We start from the raw sequence: 22,683 nt of genomic DNA on the forward strand, positions 1-22,683 counted from the left end.
ATGCTAACTATACATGGAAAGGCCTCTGTGTCTGGAACAGAATGCACGCTCTCTTCAAGCTGAGGAATGTAACCTACTTAGCTAATTCTAAAAAGAATTACTCATAGATAATGTTCTTTTAGACACGTTCAGACAGAATCCGATCCTATTCTCACCCAAACATCCGAACAAATGCACCTTCCAACAGGTTTCTAGACAGCTGAAAGCCTTCCTCTTCGACCGTGCTTACGGCCACCTCTTTCTCCACCCACACCCCCCCCCCACCCACACCCCCAAACCCGGGGTCAGGCTCCGCCGCTGTTCATGCTCTGAGATGCTACCCTGTGTGGAGGGCGCTATGTAAGTGTGCAAGTTGTTGTTGTTGCTGTATTAGAAGCAGCAAACCCTGATGGCTCTTACCCATAACCTATGGTCATTAAGATGAGTTGTCACACATCAACTGCTGCTCCAGACAATACTCCAATTCAAGCCTGCAGGCCTTGGTCCGGTGTTTACTGGACCCTCACCATTCTTCCTGTGCAAATGAGATATGTCTGCTCAGTTTTAATTGCTGAAGGACGTTGATTCAAGGATTTCTAATGTTCTATTTCTGTTACAGTGTTGCCATTAGCAATGAACACTATTGTGAAAATGGAGACACACATCACTGCTTGGTGGGTCTTCAATTTGCGGTAGGGTGGGTTTGTTGTCATTGTTTTTTGGAACGAGTTTTCAGTGGAGTTAATGGACCCCTAGTCTGCTGCAGATCATAGAACAATAAAAATTTATAGGACTGAAGAAGGCCATTCAGCCCATTATGTCTATTCCGATTCTTTGAAAGAGCAACCCATTCAGTATCAGTTGTACCTTTTCCCCATATCCCTGTACTCAGGAGGGCATTCCACACTGTAATAACTTACTGTTGGAAATAAATCCTCCCAATCTGCCTCTTCTTCCTTGTTGATTTGCAAAATTATTGACTTCCAGTCCATAAGGTCACCGAATTCATCACTTCCTTGAGCTATTTTAACTTCTCACATGCTAAAACAATGGTGAGTTTCAGCACACAGGTGAAGCACTCTGCAACATCAATGTCTCACCATCACCAATAATTGGGTGGAAGAACTTAGAGGAAACGAACCATGTAACTCGTCTCTCAGGACCGATCTTTGGAAGCTGACGCAATGAATTGAAAAGCCTCACTGACATGAAGGAGAATGAAATGTTTCAACAAGGAACTTTGAATTTTGCCTTGGGTTACAGAGTGCAGGAGATGGATGCATCCCAGTATCTGAATAATAATATAATAATACTTGCATTTGATATAGCGACCTATCATGCCACTGAGACGTCTCAAAGTGGTTCACTGAATACATTGTAAAGTGAATTCACTGTTATTCTGGGGATGAAATAGTGAATCTTGCACACTTTGCTTCATTTTGTTAGTAATGTGGCAGCTTGTTTCAATAATAATAATAATAATAATCCTTGCATTTGCTATAGCGCTTTTCAGGTCTTCTCGACGTCTCAAAGCGGTTCACAGAATAGACTGTAAAGTGAATTGACTGTATCTTTGTGGGCGAAACACAGCAGCCAATTGTGCACAGCAGTGTCCCACAAACAGTGTGGATTGAAAATGACCAATTTATTATTGTTTTTTGAGGGATTATTATTAGGCGTGTAGAGTAAGGAAACTTGCCCAAGGTTTTGCCCTGCCTGGAATTGAACCCAGGTGTCTCGTTTGCAAGGCGCGTGCTCTAACCACTGAGCTACAGGAATCCACCAATAGGTGAATTCCCTTCTCTCGGTCAAAATGTTTTGGGTTCAAACTGCAGGTTAGGAATTACCATACATGTTATTATAACAAGGGATTGTGTATAGGTGTGGACAAACCAAAAATCCAAACCGTCGGCTTCAGTATTGGCTCAAAATATCAGCTGGCTGCCGTGTTCGCCCACAAATATACAGTCAATTCACTTTACAGTATATTTAGTGAAGCGCTTTGGGACGTCTAGAAGGTGTGAAAAGCGCTATATCAAATGCAAGGATTATTATTATTATTATTATAAAATGGCTGACTTCCAGCCTATCTGATCGCCAATGATATCACTTCCTTGGGCTTCTGGGATTCTACAAAATTTCATCGGGTCACTGCTGACCTCACTTCCTTCACGTGCCTGACCAGCATTGGCATGCTATTACGCTGATTGGTATTTTAAGGACCCCAATTATTATGTTTATCAGGGATTCACTGTATGGAGCTGTAGTGAAATGAAGAAATGTAGACAGTCTCACTGTGTGCAAAAAAAAGGATGGATACTTCACAAGCATTTGGACTATATATCTTTGGAATAATAATAGCTTTAAAATTTTTATAATTTTCCTGTCCTGGAATGCATTGCCTGAAAGGGTGGTGAAAGCCGATTTGATAACAACTTTAAGAGAGAAGTAGATAATTATTTGGGGAGGACAAGTTTGCAGAGCTATGGGGAGAGAGTGGGGAGTGGGACTGAATTGCTCTTTTCAAAGAGCCAGCACAGACACGATGGGCCGAATGGCCTCCTACTCTGCTGCATAATTCTATGACTCTATGATTCCCCACCCCTCCTCTAACCTTGATGTAATGGTTTGACCTAATGGTTTCTCCACTCCATTACAACAACAACAACTTGGATTTATATAGCGCCCTCCATGCCGGACGGCGTTTCAGAGCGCTTCACAGTAACGGATCCCGGGGCCGAGCCAGGGGGAGAGGAAGGAAGGTTGCCAAAGGCGCGGTCGAAGAGAAAGGTCTTCAGCAGAGATCTGAAAATAGGAAGAGAGGGAGCAAAACGAAGGGAGTGAGGAAGGCAGTTCCAGAGCCTCAAGGCATAGTGGCTGAAGGCACGGCCGCCGAGGGTGGATCAGAGGACTCGGGGGACAAGGAGGAGGCCAGACCCAGAGGAACGAAGGCAATGGGTACTGTTTTGAGGAGAGAGGGGGGCAGAGAGGTAGGGGGGTGCAGAGGAGTGGAAGGATTTGAATACAAGGGTGAGCATCTTGAAGTCAATCCTCTCTGGGATCGGCAGCCAGTGCAGTCTGGTAGGACTGGGGTGATCGGGGAGCGGAGTTTCGTGCGGGTGAGAATGCAGGCGGATTGATTCTATGGATGGTAGTGTATGGGAGACTGGCAAGGAGGGGGTTAAAATAGTCCAGCCGGGAGGTGACAAAGGCATGGACTAAGGTTTCAGCGGCTTTCGGAGAGAGGTATTGGCGGAGGCGGGCGATGCGTTGGAGGCAGAAGAAGGTGGTGCTGGTGAGGGACCGGATGTGGAGGAGGAAGGATAATTGGGGGTCGAACCTGATGCCTAGGTTGCGTACGGGTTCAGAGAGTTTTAGGTAGGTGGAGGAGGTGAGAGCCCTGAGATTTTAGACTTTGACGAGAGCCAAAGAGCATGGCTTCCGTCTTGTCAATTTTCAGCTGAAGGAAATATGCGCTCATCCAGCCCCTGAGGTCTGACAGGCAGTCTGACAGAACATCAGGGGACTAGGGGTCGTAAAGAGAGGTGGAAAAATAGAGTTCGGTGTCGTCCGCGTACATGTAGAAATGTACCTCATGTCTGCGGATGACATCCCCAAGAGGGAGCGTGTAGATCAGAAAGAGGAGGGGGCCAAGGATGGATCCTTGGGGTACCCTGCAGGTGACCAGGTGAGAGCGGGAGGAGAATCCGTTTGTGCAGATGTAATGCTGGCAATTTGTGAGGTAGGACTCGAACCAGGCAAGTGCGGTCCAACTGAGATGGATGACGGAGGAAAGGCGGTGGAGGAGGATGGTGCGGTCGACTGTGTCGAACGCTGTGGTGAGGTCCAGGAGGACAAGGAGGCAGAGGAGCCCTGGTCACAGATAGAGAGGATGTCGTTTGTGACTTTCACAAGTGCCATCTCTGTATTGTGGGCAGGGTGGAAACTGGATTGGAGGGCTTCAAAGAGGGAATGGGAGGAGAGGTGTGCGCGAAGTTGATTGGCAACAATGCGTTCTAAGACTTTTTCGAGGAAGGGCAGGTTAGAAAGGGGCAGTAGTGGGTGGGGTTTGAGGAATCTAGGGAAGGTTTCTTGAGGAGGGGGGTGATGACAGCAGTTTTGAGGGGGGCAGGTTGAGAGGGACTGGTTGATGACGTCAGGCAGAGGAGGGGGAGCTGGGTGACCAGCAAATTTGTGGGGAAGGGGTCTAGGCAGCCGGTGGTGGGTTTCATGGAGGTGATAGTGGGTGAGAGGTTGGAGGGAGAGATGGGGAGGAAGGAATGTAGGATGGTGGTGGTGGTAGGAGCAGATGATGGGGCGGGTGAGTGGGATAGAGAGGGGGTGTTGGTGTGGGACAAGAGGCAGGTGGATGAGGCTGCCTGGTGGATGTTGTGAAGTTTAGATGAGAAGAAGTCCATGACCTCCTCACACTTGGCATTTGATATGAAGATTGAGGAAGCCTGAGTGGGGGTACGGAGGAGGTAATGAGAGGTGGAAAAAAGGATTTTAGGGTTGTGTTTAGCTTCCAAAATGATGGTGGAGTAGAAGGCCGTTTTTGTGCGTGTCAAGGAACAGCAGTAGCCGTGGAGATGCTCGAGCCACAGTTAACGGTGAACTGTCAGGCCAGTTTTCTGCCATCTGCGCTCGAGCAGCCGAGTTTGGGTTTTTAGGCGGCGTAGATGGTTGTTGTACCAGGGGGATCGGGTGGGTTTGGAGTTGGTCCTGGATTTCAAGGGGACGATGGAGTTGAAAGTGGAGGAGAGGCGATCATGGAGCAGCTGTACAGCTGCTTCAGGACCTCCGCAGGTGGAAGGCCAGAGGGATAGGATATTTGATGATGAGAGAGCCTTTGTGAGGGTCTCAGGGGATAGCCTTTTCCAAGGGTGGTAGAGGATGGTTGAGGGCTTGGTAGAGGAGAGAGGGATGTGGGAGGAGAAGGAGATGAGGACGTGGTTCGAGATGGCCTTGTCCACTATGCTGAGGTCAGAAATGTCAAGGCCATGAGTGATAACGAGGTCAAGGGCATGACCACAGTTGTGGGTGGGTGAATTTATATGTAGGGTGAAGTTTAGGGAGGAGAGGAGGGCAGTGAAGTCGGCAGAAGTAGTGCAAGGGTAGCTTAGGTGGAGGTGGAAATCGCCCATTATGAGCAGGCGCTCGGAGCAGAGGGATAGGGAAGAGAGGAGAGTGGAGATGTCTGTGTGGAAGGAGCCGGGGGGCCTTAGGGGGGCGGTAGACAAGGAGGATTTTCAATGGCAGAGAGGGGTGGAAGAGGGTGAGGTGCTCGAAGGAGGGGAAGCAGCCAGAGGAGTAGGGGGTGAGACCAAGGGAGGCTTTGGAAATGAAGGCCACCCCGCCGCCATGTTGGTTTGGACGGGGGGGTGTGCTGGAAGGTGAAGCCTGGTGGGGAGGCTTCCACTAGGGGGACGGGGTCATGGGGGAGAGCCAGGTTTCGGTGATCCCAAGAATGTCAAGGTGCTCGGCCAGGATGAGGTCGTGGATGGTGAGGGCTTTATTTGAGAGGGAACGGACATTTTAGAAGGAAATGCAGGCGGATTTGCAGGATGGAGGGGATGGAGGAGAGAGTGATGCGGAGAGGATTTTGGGCTCTACAGGGGAGTTGGTTGTGGAGAGTGGTGTGAGTGAAGAGTTGGGAAGGGTATATATGAGGGAGGGGGAAGTTGGGTTTGCCTTAAGGAAGCGGTTTGAGCGGAGGGAGTGAATGATTGAACATGTGGGGTTGCTGCTCTGGGACCTTCAGTGCTGTCTTCTTTTTTATATCAGGCTTTGGAGCAAACCACTTGACCAACATTGAGTGTAGAATCCTCTTTGTGGGTGGAGGTAAGCAAAGTCCACTGCTCTTCTTAATATACATAAATGATCTGGACTTGGGTAGAGCAAGTACTATTTCCAAGTTTGCAGATAACACAAAGTTAGGTAGGGTGGTAAACAGTGAAAAGGATAGCAGCGAACTGGAGGAAGACATAGACAGAATGGTAAAATGGGCAGATATGTGGCAGATGAATTTCAATTGGAGAAGCCCGAGGTAATGCATTTTGGTAGAAAGAATGAGGGGAGGCAATATAGGCTGGTAATACAATCTTAAGGGGGGTAAAAGAACAGAGAGACCTGGAGGTGCAGGTAAATTAATCCTTGAAGGTGGCAGGACAGGTAGATAAAGCTGTAAAAAGGGCATATGGGATACCAGGCTTTATAAGTAGGAGCATAGAGTACAAGAGTCAGGAGGTTATGATTAACCTATATAAAACACTGGTTAGGCCTCAGTTAGAATGCTGCGCCCAGTTCTGGGCACCACACACTAGGAAGGATGTTAAGGCATTGGAAAGGGTGCAGAGGAGATTTACGAGGATGGTACCAGGAATGAGGGACCTTGATTATGAGGAAAGGCTGGAGAGGCCGGGATTATTCTCACTGGAGCAGAGAAGGTTACGAGGAGACCTAATAGAGGTCTTCAAAATCGTGAGGGAATTTGATAGGTTAGAAAGGGAAAAACTGTTTCCGCTGGTGGGTGTGCCGGTGACTCGAGGCCACAGATTTAAAATAGTCTCTGAAAGAAGCAGAGGGGAGGTGAGAAGAATTTTTTTCACACAGCGAGTTGTTTGAATCTGGAACGCATTGCCTGAAAGGGTGGTCGAGGCCGATTCAATAACAACTTTTAAAAACATGGTGGATGGGTATTTGAGGAGGACGGGTTTGCAGGGTTATGGGGAAAGGGCTGGGGAGTGGGATTGACATTACATTGCTCTTTTCAAAGAGCTGGCACAGACTTGATGGGCCGAATGGCCTATTTTTGTGCTGGACAATTCAATGATTCTATGAGGTGTTCTTAGAGCTGAGTTAGCTCCAATATGAAATGATAGCCTATGGAATATCAGAATCAAATCAACCCTCTGTGGTGGTTGCACTACTAATGACAAAGCACCAGTACACTAGGACAAGGATTCTTCTCACTCAGCTCCCCTCCTACTATCCACATATTCATCACCTCACACCTTGATATTCCCAAAATCCTTCTTGTCAGTCTTCCCAGCTCCAATATTCAAAAAATCCAATTAACTTCAAAGCCTGTATCCTCAGCCGTACTCCACTCTGTATGCCCATCATCCCAGTGCTTACCTGGCTCCACTGGCTACCTATTGCAGAATGGATTGACTTCAAGATCCTCACACTCACGTACAACTTCATATGCTGGTACCTCCTGACTCACTTCCACCCGATCACACTATCTGCCTCCTTTGCTAAGCTGGCTCCAACCTCCTGCAAGTCCCTTATCCCCTCCCTTCCACCATCAGTGACCATGCTTTCAGCCATTTTGTTCCGAGACTCTGAAACTCAATGCCTCAATTCCTCCACCTTGCTCCCTCCTTGCCCATCTTCAGATCATACCTGAAAACATTCCTCTTTGATCCCTCCTCTCTCTCTGACTCAGCATCAAGCCCCACCACTGTTAAGCCCTCTGAAATGCTACCCTGGGTGAAGGGCACAATATAAATGTACGTTGCTGTTGTTATCCCTATAAGCCAAAACCGTAATGGGTAGGGCAATCCTGGTTAAATTGGGAGTGAATGGAAGGATGGAGGGAGATTGTGTTCAATTCCACAGCCTGTCTTTAGAAATGGATGGAAAAATCTGATGTTTCATAACAGATTCAATGTAATGATTATCAGAGTTCTCACAGTTATCTACTTGGTGTTAAATATTAAAAGCGGTATTTATTTACTTGATTTGCTTTTGCTCAGTAGAATTGCTGATCTTTATGCCGTACAGCATGTAATAGAATTCATACAAGACATAACTGATCCAACAGAACAGATCTAACAGATCGACTGAAATATGCAGTTTTCTTTTACAGGACACTCAAAGGTTTATCATGCATTTCAGACCCTTTTTATCCCCAGTTGATTAGTAGTCTTTTATTTTGAAATTATGCTGCATTGGCAGATAAGTATGGGAAACATACTGCATATAGATTTTCCCGTGATTAACAATACTCAAAGGTATTTTTTGTAATGAAAGTAACGTGAAATGTCACACGAAGAGCTCTGATGTGCCACTTTTTATGCAGTGTTAGGTATTTGCAATATGTAGTTTTACATATTGCAAAAGCTTAGACAGACTTTACTTTTTCAAAATGTTAAGATTCCTAAAGCATTTTAATGAAAGCGCATAAGGTTATAAAAACCCTTACATTTAATACAGCAACTTATATCGTCATTGTCAGAGTGCTTAACACGATTCATTATAAAATCTAGTGACTGTATTTTTGTAGGCAAAAAACAGACATTTGCACGCAGCAGTATCCTACAGTCAGGCATAAAGTGATGATCAATTTTGTCTGGAGAATGTTTGTCAGGACACCGGAAGAAATTCCCTTCTGTTTTTGAATAGTGCCATGCAAGCTTTAACATTCCCCTAAACAGAATTGATCTTTCAATTCAAAGAATATTGTGGGTCATTACTGTGCACAAATTGGCTGCTGCATTTGCCTGCAATTAACAATGGTCAATACCATTCATAGTAACGCCTATGAAATGCTTTGAGATATCTCAATGATGTGATAAGACCCTATATCAAATACAGTGATTATTATAATTTTTTATTTAAGAAACTAGGGGCTCTTCCTGACAACTATTAGCACATCACTTTGACTCAAGGAAATCTCACTCCGAATATTAATTGAACTAAAGCAGTGTTTCTGCGGATAGACATCATAGACTTCATGATAATAATAATAATCATTACATTTGGTATAATTCCTTTCACACCAGGAGGACACCTAAACACTTCACAGGATATACTAGAAACTGCAATGATTGTTTATTTCTTTGGCGAACACAGCAGCCAATTTGCACACAATGCCCCACAAATATCCATAGAGTGAATAACAAACTTTATAATGCAGATAATATTCCTTGCATTTTATTTGGTGGATTGTTGGCCAGGACACTGGGAGAAATTCCCTTCTCTTTTCGAATAGTGCGATGGGATCTTTAACGTCTACCCAACAGTGATATTGGTGCACGTGATTTGTTAATGCCTCCTACACACAAGTGAAAATTATCCTCCTTCCTTGAAAATTGGCTGGGAATAAATCCAAATAAACAACAACAACAATAACAAAATTACATTTGTAAAGCGCCTTTTACGTCGGGAGGATGTCCCAGGGTGCTGGACAGACAGAGTTCTGGGGAACATGGAGGGCAGGGGGAAAGCAGGGAGATCAAAAGCACGGTCGAAGAGAAGGCTCTTGAGATGAAATAAAAAATATATTTTTTATTTGAAATAAAAGTTTGAGCTATAAAAAATCTTGTGTAAAGGACATTTGATGATGATATTATGGCTATGGGTGTAGAAATGTTTGATGAGCCAGCTTTGAGTTTATATGATGATAATAATGCTATGCACAGTGTGGTGAATCAGACATTTGGAAGCATTGCATGTGGGTAGTGCTGAAACCAAATAAATCATCTGTTTCATTTTATTTTGACAAAGTTGCTTTACTTGTACAACATTTATGTTCTTGAGTTTGGTAAATGAAGTGGGGGTGGGGGGAAGAAATGTACAACTGAAGCTTGTTCTGGATTGTTGATCGATTCACCCCCCCCCCCCACCCCCATTACACTATACACCCCATTACGTTATACAAATGTAATCTTGTTGTTGTTGTTGTTGTTCTACACTATTGGAGTCTAATTTACAACACTTACAAAACAACAACAGCAACACATTGCATTTATATAGTGCTTTTACAGTGGAAGACATCGTAAGGGGGTTGGATTCAAGATGCATGGAGGGCAAGGTGGGTGGAGGTAAGAGGATGACCGAAGGCCCTGTCAAAGAGGAAAGTCTTGAGATCGGCCTTGCAGGAGGTAAAGGAAGGGGGCAAGGCGGAGGGGCCAGGTTGAAAGTACTAATTTTGACTCATGTTTAAGAAATGTGTTTAACTTATGATATTCCTGAAATGTTTAATTGTGAATCCTGAAAATCAATAACATCCAAAAGAAAAGACAACGAGGAGTGTTAACCAGGAGGTGGTGTAACTTTGGTGATTGCCTTGTGATTTTGTTTTCTCAAGGTAAAAAGGGAAATCTCTGGTCTCAGTCGGATTATTCATACTGTTTTAGGTAGCCCAAGTTAGAACTTTACAAACCTGNCCCCCCCCCCAAACCCGACCGTCCCACTCCGTTCCAGACAACTTGGTTCCCTATCAGCTTTGTGAGACTGTTTGCAATGTCCTACATGATAGGCAATATATAAATGGAATTCAGATGTGTGGAGTCCTGCAGGATATTAATTAGAGCACTTGCCTCATAAGCAAAAGGACGGACCGCTGTTTGATTACCAAACAGGGCGAAACTTTAGGGAAGTTTCCTTACTCCACGCGCCTCTCTTTACCTAGCAGTAAATAGGAACCCAGTTGTTAGCCGATTGAAGGGTCGCTTTCCGGGGGTAACAACCCCTTAAAAAAAAGGTCAGTCAATACACAACTGTTGGTGAGACACTCTTGTGTGCACTTGGCTGCCAAGTTTCGCCCATAAAATATACAGTCAATTCACTTTTCAGTATATTCTCTGAAGGGCTTTTAGACAAATCAATGACATGATAATGCGCTATATCAAATACAAGGATTATTATTCTTATAATTTGTTGTTGTAGTGCACAAAGAGGCCATTCTGGCCGATTAAATTTGTGCTGCTGCTTTTCTTCACATTGGGAAAATAATTCTAATAACCACCCCCTCACCCACACCCCTTATCTTCTTGAATAACCAGCATGTTGTTGTTACTTGTTGAGGTCTTTTCTATGACTGAAATTGCTTTATTACCATGGCAACATTTTCCTTCAGTACATCTTCTGTCATGCAATCAGCTACAATAATAAGCATGATCGTTTTAAGGTCTTATATGTCAAGGGCTTAAAATGGATCTACAATTTTATCTCTGAGCAAGTAATATTTACCATCAACATTGGGGTGGGGAGTGTAGTACAAGGATGATTCTGACACCAAAAGGAATGGAGATTCATTAAAATGCTCGGATTTGAAATCTATCAGCAGTTTTTTTTAAAAAACTGAAACATATACATCTTAACATTGAGCTTTATAACAAAAAGTAATCATCTTAATTAATTAATAATAATAAATCTTGTATCTGATATATCGCCTTTCATATAAAGAGAATATGAAAGAACATAAACGTCTCAAAGCAGAATTTACTGTAAAGTGTAGTAACCATGTATTTTGCCCACAGATATACAGTCAATTCACTTTACAGTATATTCTGTGAAGTGCTTTGAGATGTCTCGAAGATGTGAAACGCGCTACATCAAATTGCAAGGATTATTATTACTATTATTATCATTTTGTAGTCAAAAGCACAATCACAGAACATAGACGTGTGTCATTATTTTCTAACTTCATTCAGCTTTTAGGGAAAACCAAATTTCATCCTAGAGGGAAATAATAAGCCAACCAACTAATTGTCATTTGTATTTCTTTATTTTCTTTGATGGAGGACAGTTAAATTGCTAATAAGTGAGGGGCATGTGTAACATTTAATATTAGACTGAGGGGGAGGGAGTTACAAATGTCACTGTTAAAACTGGAGATCAGATTCAGTCTGTTATTTATAATGAAGGCTTTGCAATTAGGTTTCACTTGAAAAAAAAGCTGAAGATGTTGCATTGCTAATGTCACACAACCAACCCAGGACATTTCCCATTTATTTTCAGGTGCGAGTTGAATGTCAGAAGTTGCATCTGATGTGTACTGACATTTGTTATTATGCAAAGCGCTGTACAATATGCATTCTCTGGAGCAAAATCTTAATCTATTCAAGCATTACAGCACAGTACTGACCTGCAGTATTTACAATCTGTTGACTGTTGTTGCTTAACCTTCTTTCGTCAGACTCTGCCACTATCAAGTGCTCCGGGATACTGCATGAAAGGCGCTATATAAATGCAGGTTGGTGTTGTTGTCATGCATACAATGACCACAGTTCATTGGTTTAGCAGTAATAGAACATTTAATTTGGGATACTTTTCACTGTTTAGGTAATGGTTTAATTTAATTTAGGGTACTTTTCTCTTAATAGTTTGCTGACAAATACAGTGACTGCACTTTGCAGTAAAATTCTGCTTTGAGATGTTTTGGTAACAGGTAATAGGGCCTGAGCATGGGTGGTACATGTGACCAGCTGGACACAATCCTCAACCTCATTTCACCTCATCTCAATAGTCTCATCACATCAGAAGATTAAGACATCTCTTAAAGGCCTGGTTTCTGCTTTCTCCACTTCGAATGTCAAATTCTTGGGATGCCAAAAAATCTGAATTCCAATAGTATTTCAAAAGAGTATTCCAATAGTTTACCGTTGAGAGAGCAGTTTGGCAAGTTTCCTTCCACTTTGCCATCTAGGACCATCTTACCAGTTAGAATTTTGGCTTACAGTTTTAACAGCAGCTGAATGGGACGAAACCCTACCTACAGTGACCGATCTGCTTCTCCAGATTCTCCTGAGGAACTAGGCTGGCTGTTCCATCATCTGTAACGCCCTGGAGTCCTGCAAAACCATTTGGTTTAGGAATCAAATTATTGAGATGGTTGACTTGATTCCAACATTGCTTTGTGAAGCACACACTCTGGCAACTCGCTCTGCCTCCAAGGGGACTCCCTACCTTAACTCCCCCCACCCCCCAAAAGGAAATAGTAATGTAAGTAATTTCCTTTTAGAGGGAAATTGTGTTAGTAATGGCCAAGAAGCATTCATGAGATGAATGATGAATTGAACTGAAGGGTTGAACAGGACATTAGGAAGATTTTATCTTCCCTTTTCAGACAGCATCATGGAATCATTAACTGAGGGCTGTTCTTAACTGTGGAAAAATGCAGCACCTTCTTCCCACTCTGCCACTCCATTATATTAATCCTATAATAATTCTTGCATTTGATATATCACGTCAATGAGATGTCTCAAAAAGCTTCACAGAATATACTGTAAAGTGAAATAATGAAAGGGAATGTGTGATCAGCCTGCCTGGCCTGACACTGAGTCAGGAGGCTGTGTGTCCAAGACTTCAAATAGCTGAGACAGTCTTATCCAAAGACAATCAGAATGCATATTTACACAATGAAAAGTGATTCAGGAATTCTCAATAGGTATTGCTTAACACAATCTTCCATACACTGACTGATAATATTTGCAAGACTATTTGAAGTGGAAAAATATCCCTTGTCTGCCACGAGTTAAACTTTCAATCGATGGCTTATTGATTCAGAGAATCATTAAGGGAGGATTGTTTCAACCTTCATACAAACAGAAAGTTTCCTGAGCAGTTTGGTTCAGATTAATACTATATAGATTAATACTGTGTATTTGAGGTAAAATTCTACCTGGGTCTTGGGTTTACTTTGTGAAGATACAATTTTAGAGAGTGCAGAATTTAACAAATTGTTGAATTCAGGCTTAACTTTGAATCCTCCAGGCCTCCAAATTGAAGCTTGTATGTTAAGAATTTGACATAGGCTGTATGCTCTGAAATGCTACATTAACAGAATAACCTTGCCACTACTCTTTCCATGAATTTGTGGTTTTGACATTTTTCAAATAGTTCATCTGTCAAATTCAGATCACATGTGACTGGAAAAAATATCAGGTTTATGTTTCAATTTATATACTGTAGTGCCTTTTACGTCTGGAGGATGTCTCAAGGTTCTTATTTCAGCTGGTTGACTATGGAGGGAGGGGGAGCTGAGGAGGGTGGGGAAGGGGGAAAGATGAACCAAAGCACAGTCAAAGAGATGGACTTTGAAAGTGGGGTGGCGGCTGAGCTGGAGGGACTCTGGGATGGAAGTTCAGAGATCAGGGCAAAATGGCAAATGATGGTGGGAGGATAGGATGGGGAACATGGAGCAGGCTGTTGCTTACTAAGCCATGGGCATGACTGGATTGGAAGGGTTGAAGGAGGTCACGGAAGTAAGGTGTGTTAAAGCTGTCTAGGGATTTCAAAGTGTAAATGAGGATCTTGAATTTGATCCACTGTGGGATGGGGAGCCAGTGGAGCAAAGTGAGAATGGGGATTATAGGCTTGCAGAATGGGGTGATAGGCTCGGGGAGCCTGGTGCTGGAGAGGACATGAGCTGCAGAGTTCTGGATGGTCTTCAGCTTGTGTAGGGAGGAGTTCTTGTGTGGGGAGTTAAGCAAGCAGGGAATTGGAATAGCCAAACCTGGACATGTTGAAGGCGTGAATGAGTGTCTCAGCAGCCTGATAGTTGTGGAAATGGCAAAAGGTTACTGAGGTGAGAAGAGGCTGAGCAAGTGAAAACCCAGATGTGGGATTTGAAAAGACAATTGAGGGTAAAACAAGTCACTGAGGCTTCTGTACCATTTCAATCATTCTTGAGTTCATTAACTCTCCCACTGTGACATCCAGTTGTATATTAAATTAACCCTCATGACTTTTATTCTGTTTTCTTAACTTGTTCTGGATATTTATAACATTTTTGACAGAAGTTTTTCCTGATAACTGTGGTAAATGTAAATACATTAATTTCCATTTATACCCTCCGGCTCTACTGTCTTGACTTATTTTGTCGGGGTTTATCTTAACTAGACCATTTAATATTTCCCCATAGTTGCCTTCTTTCTTGTCTATAAAGCTTAAGTTTCTTTAATATTTCTTCATAGCTCACTCTCTTTAAATTTGTGGGCGGGGCAAATCTTATTGCTTTTCTCTGTAGCTTCTCTGAAATGTCTTCTTGTGGCATGGTGCCCATACAATATTCTGGTTGTATTGGTCACTCAATCACGACTGTTTGTGGGACACTATTATGTGCAATTGGCTGCCACATTTCACCCACAAAATATACAGTCACCGCCTTCGAGACGTCTCAAAGTGCCATATCAAATGCAAGGATTATTATTATTATTTATTATTATTCTGCATCACATGGGCTGCACCAAGGATTACATAGTTAAAATAATTTTGTTTGTATTTAACATTTTTTAAATAACATTTATAAGGGTTGCAATTCATGCTCTTGCAAATAAGAGAGCTGTGTCAGTGATGAGAGGTAGTCTGTTTGTTGCTGTACCTGTTGGAGAGTCCCTCACCAGCACCGCCTTCTACCACCTCTGACGTATCGCCTGTCTCCGCCAATACCTCTCCCCAAAAGCCGCTGAAACCATGGTCCATGCCTTTGTCACCTCTCGGCTGGACTACTCCAACGCCCTCCTCGCCGGTGTCCCCTCCACTGTCATCCATAAAATCCAAATCATTCAAAACTCTGCCGCCCGCATTCTCACCCGCACCAAACTCCACTCCCCGATCACCAAAGTCCTTGTCAGACTGCACTGGCTGCTTATCCCAGAGAAGATCGATTTCAAGATCCTCACCCTTGTATTCAAGTCCCTGCACTCCTCTGCACCCCCCTACCTTTCTGACCTCCTCTGTCCTCAAAACAGTACCCATTGCCTACGTTCCTCCGGATCTGGCCTCCACCTCGTCCCCCGAGTCCTCCCCTCTACCCAAGGCGGCCGTGCCTTCAGCCACTATGCCCCAAGGCTCTGGAACTGCCTTCCTCACTCCCTTCATCTCGCTCCCTCCCTTCCCATTTTCAGGTCTCTGCTGAAGACCTTTCTTTTCGACCACACCTTTGGTCACCTTCCTCCCCCTCCCCCTGGCTCGGTCCCAGGATCCGTTACTGTAAAGCGCTCTGAGATGCCGTCCGGCGTGGAAGGCGTTATATAAATCCAAGTTGTTGTTGTTGTTGTTGTAATGTTACCAAGTTTAGCAGATTGGGTCAAGCTGGAAGAGAAGAAGTTCAGAGGAGCTGGTACAGGAGCAGCGATGGAGACCTGAGAGTGAAGGAGATGGATGGTTGCAAATATATGTTTACTTGAAGAACCTGATAATCCCCCAAAAAATTGCCTCAGGAAATCCTCATCCATCACTAAGACGGAATAAGCACCCCCTCATTACAAAGGGGAATTACCAAGAGCTATGGATGTCATTCTCAGTCAAAACGTTAGAATAACTCAGAGTTGCCTGGGTGCACTTGCAAAGTCATTAACATTCCGAGTAGTTCTGTGAGTTTCATTCAGGATTGAAAGTTTCTGGGTTTTGATCCTGGAGAGTTTGTTCAGTTCTTCACCCTTTCAAGGTCGAAAAAGTTAATAAACGTCTAAAAATGTTCTTCGTTTGCAGAGAGGAGGGAGTTGGATAGAACTGGCTCTGAGGATATTTGTCCAGTAAATTTGTAACAGTCTAGAGGATTACTCCTGAGATGGGGGTGGGGGTGGGAGGGTGTTATGTGGGGATATGGAGTCCTGTAATGCAAGTGAGAGGACCCAGGTTCAATTCCCAGGCAGGGCAAACCTTAGGCAAGTTTTCTTACTCCACATGTCTCTGTATACCTAGCTGTAAGTAACAATCCGGTTGTTAGTCGATTGCTGGATTGCTTTCTGGGAGAAATAATCCCTTCAAAATAAATAAATAATAATTTGGTCACTCAATCCATGACTATGGGGCACTGCTGTGCGTAATTGGCTGCTGCATTTCGCGTACAAAATATGCAGTCAATTCACTTTGCAGTATATTCTGTGAAACACTTTGAGACATCTCAAATGCAATAATTAATATTATTATGTGACATTGTCCTTGATTTTCTGTTTTGCTACCCCACATGAAGGGCACTATATGATGCAAGTTGTTGTTATTGATGTTCATTATCACATTGACCCAATAATGCGGTCAAAAGCAGACAGTACCACTCTTTGGTTTTTTACTTTCTAACCATTAACAATTTTGCTAGTGTGCTCTTGAGATGAATGCAGATCTGCACTGAACATTGTACCATCTTTAACCAAAGTATTGTTGTGCTGAAGATGTATCAGAAGAATGTAAGTGCTTTCATTACCATATTGTGGTTTTCCAATTGGTGCTGTTTTCCTTACGAAGGATTTGATCAGGGCGGGAAACATCACATTGATTCTGCATTTCTGCTCATTGGGTTTATCTGTGCTGGTGTTATCCCTGTATTGGACCTGAAAAATATTTGCGCAAAAAGGGATAATAATTCTGAATAGGCTCAGACTGTTCAGTTACTATCTTTTCACTGCCTGCTTTTTGGACTTGGCCATCCTCGAAGATCTCTAGGGAGGAATTCCACCTGGCTCTAGATTTACTCTATTCACGCTCAATTCATGTATGTACCATGCAGATCTTTGTTGCTCACCAAGATCTCACAGAGAGTTTTAGTATCGCTATAATAATAATAATAATAATCCTTGCATTTGATATAGCGCTTTTCACGTCGGGAGGACATCCCAAAGCGCTTCACAGAACACACTGTAAAGTGAATTGACTGTANTTTTTGTGGGCGAACGCGGCAGCCAATTGCGCACAGCAATGTCCCACAAACAGTCGTAGATTGAAAATGACCAGTCGGGCGCTAACCTGTGTTTGTCAGGTGTTCAGTCACTAACTGAATACTTGCCCCATGACTATCCTCATGGGGGAGATAAGTGGGATCTCCTTGGAACTCATCTGACTCCAAGGTGACATGCTTTGCAGGGAATGTAATAATAATAATAATCTGTGCATTTAATATATAGCACCTTAGCATGTCTTTGAGACGTCTCAAAGTGTTTTAAAGCAAGAAAGTAAAAATACTCCCTAAATCGCATGAATGGCCCTTACAATCTGTGAAGGAAATGCAATGTAGAATTGAGATCACTTCCCTGGCAGTTCCAGAGAAAATGTCAGTCAGTGCAATACAGTGAAGGGCTAATTATTACCCTGCACATTTATATGTGGTGGATGTGCTGATTCCCTGGAGTGTAACTGCAGTGTGGAAATCATTTGATGGAAAACTCTCTGTGTTAAATAAAATTTGTTGTATTTAGAACTCAACTAAACATGAAGGTGAAGCAATACTATGCACCAAATAGAAACCCTCACTACTCTGCTGGACAGAGCACTGCAGAGTACTTGGGGAACGAAAGGGGAAATCTCCAAGGTAACAAAGTCTTTAGCCTTTGCCTGCCCTACATCTGTGTATTCGGCAAAACCAGCACTAGAATACGGAAGAGTGAAGCTTCAAAGCAAACTCCGAGAAAGGCATGTCTTCTAACGTGACATCGTCAGCAAATTCAAAGGCAAATTATACCAATGACTACATTAAAACAATTCCAAGCATAAACTCCAAGGCAATACAACTTACAATTTATATTTATATAGCGTCATTCACATCATGAGGACATCTCAAAGCGCTTTACAGGATTTACTGCTATGTGGTGTGACTGTGTATTTTTGGGGCAATTGCAGCAGCCAATTTGTGATGGGTAATATGGAAAAGGACATAGCTTTAATTGGTCATTTACTTCAAGGTTATTTATTGGGACATTCCTGTGTGCAAATTTTCTGACACATTTGCCTACAAAATACACAGTTACTACACCTTATGATAAATCCCATGAAGCACTTTGAGACAGACATGAAAGCCATTTGTCAAATGCAAGGTATACTTTCAGGTACACTTTTTCAACCTCACATTTCCACTTTCAGTTCTCCTCAGGTATTTAATCATTTCCATACATCCAAAAGTATTTTCTAAATAGATTGAAAAGTTCTGAGATACTTTTCTCTGTGGTATGAACCAAATACTCATTAGAAAACAATGTAAAATCTAATTTATTCCCTGCACCAGTAAGTACCATTTAAAATTAGTAACATTTCTCCACTCATGTTGCTAACAAAATGAGTGAGCCATTGTTCCCACTTTGTGTCAACTATGAACAGAATCGCAAAATTATGATGTCAAATAACAGTGAACAGCAAATTATCTTTACTGTAATTATATTCTATTTATCCTGCATTAATGTTTGTGATTTTTAATATGCTAATGTTTCACATCAGCAGACAGGCAACTTCGTTATGATAATTGTTTGGGTGTTTGATAATCGTGAAGTTGAGACATGACAGGGATGAGAGAAAGGTACTCTTGTCAAATTATGTTCTTAGATCTATTCTACACTTATCCTAGGATAATTCCACAACAACTTAAATTTATATAGCGTCCTTCACATAATAATCCTTGCATTTGATATCGCAACTTATCACTTCTTCGAGATGTCTCAAAGAACTGACTGTATATTTTGTGGGTGAAACGCAGCAGCCAATTGCGCACAGCAGTGTCCCACAAACAGTTGTGGATTGAGTGACCAAACATTTTTTATTTATTTTGAAGGAATTATTACACCTGGAAAAGCGATCCACCAATTGACTGACAACATAATACAACATCTGCATATTTTCAGTCTCGTCTGCCGATGATTTGCAAAATGGCTTGAAATAATTGTGTGGTGAGGATCCCTTTACAATGGTGAAGTTAGGGCTTAACAATGATGGTTGTCAGCCATCGGGCAGGGAGAGGGAGTAAGAGGAAGATGATCATTGGCATGGTCAAAGAGGTTGTTTTTTGAGGTGGGATTTGAAAACAGATAGATTGGGGGGATAGATGGAGGCGTAGAGGCAAGCTGTTCCTTAGGTTAGGGGAGTAGCATATGAAAGCTCAGCCACTGACGATGGCACAGATTAAGTGGTGCAGCAATTTTGAGTTAGCAGGACGGAGCAATCGAGGAGAAGAGGAGTAGGGTTGGAAGAGATCAGTGAGATAGGGAGGAGCTAGAGTCTTAAGGGATTTGTAGGTGCAAATACGGATCCAGGTGGTAATAATAATAATAATCCTTGCATTTGATATAGTGCATTATTACGTCATAGAGACGTCTCAAAGCACTTCACAGAATATAGTGTGAAGTGGATTGGCTGTATATTCCTTGGTAGTGTTTATGGATGGTGGAGCTGGGGAGGCCAGCAAGGCACATGGACCTTTACAGACCTGATGCCATGATTCAGCTTTGACCTGCAAAGAGCAGCTGGTTCTGTGTGAGTTTGTTATGCTCATAGTAATGTACATTTAAAGCTATTATTCACTTTTATTTTGGTATTAATTAAAATTAAAATAAGACTGGCACAAATAATGATCAATAATAATCAATCTGTATTGCGATTTTGATGATAACTGACATATTATCCCAACTCAAAGTCGTGGATAATATAATATATCATCGGCGGCTGGGCTTTTCAGCCTCACTCCCCACCCTTTGGAACTCCATCCCACAATCCCATAGCCTTGCTCCCTCCCTTGCTTCCTTCAAGGCATGACTCAAGATCCTCCTTTTCGACTGTGCCTTCAACTGCCCTCCTTACCTCTCTGCCCTCCCTCACCCCAAACCTGCACCCCCACGCTCGGGTCTTGATCTCCGACAATTCAATGCCTCGGGACGTCCTCTTGACGTGAAAGGCGCTTTACAAATGTAACTTTGTTGTTGTTGTTGCTGTATAAATACAAGTTCTTGTTGTTTTGATAATTGATGATAATCCCCCAGTTAAGGTTGGTCATTCACTTCATAGCTGTTTGTGAGACACTGCTGTGAGCAAATAGGCTCCCACATTTGCCTTCAATATACATAAATGTAAATTGTTTGTACTTTGTATAGCTTATGACAGTGTACACAGTAATATAAATTACAGTGCCTTTTAGGTCAGGAGGATGTCTCAACGCGCTTGACAATGCTGGCTGGGCACCCAAGCTGGGGATGGGAGCTTGTATTACATCTTTGCAAAGCTCACACCATTCCTCTCTCTCACCTTAAACTAAAACTGTGCACTGCAGCCTTGTCATAACATTCACACTGTTGATTTGTTTTTTGGTTATTTTCCAATCTGTTATTCCAGAACAGATAAACCGTCCAGAACCATCTAAATTCCTGAAGTCAACTTTACATAAAACAGCTTGACAATTCATCAGCCTGAACAGAAACAAAAACGACAATGCACACTGTGCTGATAATCCATTCTGACTTCAACACATGAGGCTATGAAAGATTACACAAGAACATTACACAGATTGTGGACTGGTAGGTGTACATGATGGGAAAGTCATACTCAGACAAGCTACTTTTCAAATGTGAAGAAGGCATATAAAGTGGGGAATAGAGACAAAGAGTGTTACAAAAGTATCAAAAAGCAAATGCAATGGCCTATCTGTGCAGCGCGTGAAGTGAATGACAACAACACAGCAAGATTACATTTGTATAGTGCCTTTCACGTCGGGAGAACGTCCCACGGTGCTGGACAGTGTACAGCATTTCAGACCCGAGCTGGGATCGGGGGGAGAAGGGAGGGGAGGGGAAGGGGGGTGGCCGATGGTATGGTCGAAGAGGAGGATTTTGAGGCGGGACTTGAAGGAGGCTAAGGAGTGGACGAGGCAGAGTGATTGGGGGATGGAGTTCCAGAGGATGGGGCAGAGTGGCTGAAGGCTCTCTCGCCAATGGTGGGTCGGGACACGTGGAGCAGGCCAGAGCGGAGGGAGCGGGCGGGTTGATAGGGGGTTAGGAGGTCGCAGAGGTAGGGTGGGGCGAGGCCATGGAGGGCTTTTTATGTGAGGACCAGGATTTTGAACTGGATCCTCTGAATTCTAGGGAGCCAATGGAGTCGGGCGAGAGTGGGGGAGATGGGGTCATGGAGTTTGGTGCGGGAGAGGACACAGGCTGCAGAGTTCTGGATTATCTGCAGCCTGTGGAGGGAGGAGTTGGGAAGGCCGACAAGCAGGGCATTTGCATAGTCGAGCCTGGAGGTGATGAAGGCATGAACAAGAGTTTCAGTGACCTGAGGGGTGAGGTAGTGGCGGAGTCGGGCAATGTTACAGAGCAGACAAAAACGCAGAGTGGGTTATGGCTTGGATGTGGGGAAGAAAAGACAGTTAAGGGTCGAAAAAGACACCGAGGTTCCTGACTGGCTTGGTGAGGTGTAGTGGGCAACCATGGAGGTTGATTCTACCAGAGCCTGATGTGCAGAGGCGCTGGCGCGAGCCAATCAGGAGGGCCTCAGTCTTGTTCACATTCAACTGTAGGAAGTTTGCCCTCATCCAGGACTTGATATCCGACAGGCAGTCTGTCAGAACAGCAGTGGTCCTGGAGTTGAGGGTGGAGGCAGAAAGATAGAGTTGGGTGTCATCCACGTACATATGGAAGTTGACCGCATGTCTGCAGATGATGTCATCAAGGGGAAGCATGTAGATATTAAAGAGGAGAGGGCCAAGGACAGAGCCCTGGGGGATGCCAGCTGTGACAGTGCGGGGGCTGGAGGGGAAACTGTTAGAGACAACAAAGTGGAGACGGTGAGAGAGATAGGAATCGAACCAGGCAAGGGCAGGTCCGCGAAGATTAAATAAGTAGGAAAGGTGGTGTATGAGGATGGAGTGGTCGACAGTGTCGAAGGCGGCAGAGAGGTCAAGGAGGACAAGGAGGCAGAGGGAGCCCGATCACAGATGTTCAAAATGTCATTAGTGACTTTGATCAGTGCTGTTTCTGTGCTGTGGGCAGCGCGGAAGCCGGATTGGAGGGGTTCAAAGAGGGAATGGCAAGAGAGAGAGAAGCGGAGCTGGGAAGTGACGACTCATTCCTGGACCATGGAGAGGAATAGGAGGACAGAGATCGGGCAGTAGCTGGAGAGTAGGGATGGGTCCAGGGATGTTTTTTTCAGGATGGGGGTAATGACAGCTGTTTTTAGGGGGGTTGGAACTGAACCAGTTGACAAGGAGAGGGTGATGACATTGGA

The sequence above is a fragment of the Callorhinchus milii genome, unplaced genomic scaffold (genome assembly GCF_018977255.1).
Source record: "Callorhinchus milii isolate IMCB2004 unplaced genomic scaffold, IMCB_Cmil_1.0 Scaffold3, whole genome shotgun sequence".
Taxonomy (NCBI): Eukaryota; Metazoa; Chordata; class Chondrichthyes; order Chimaeriformes; family Callorhinchidae; genus Callorhinchus; species Callorhinchus milii.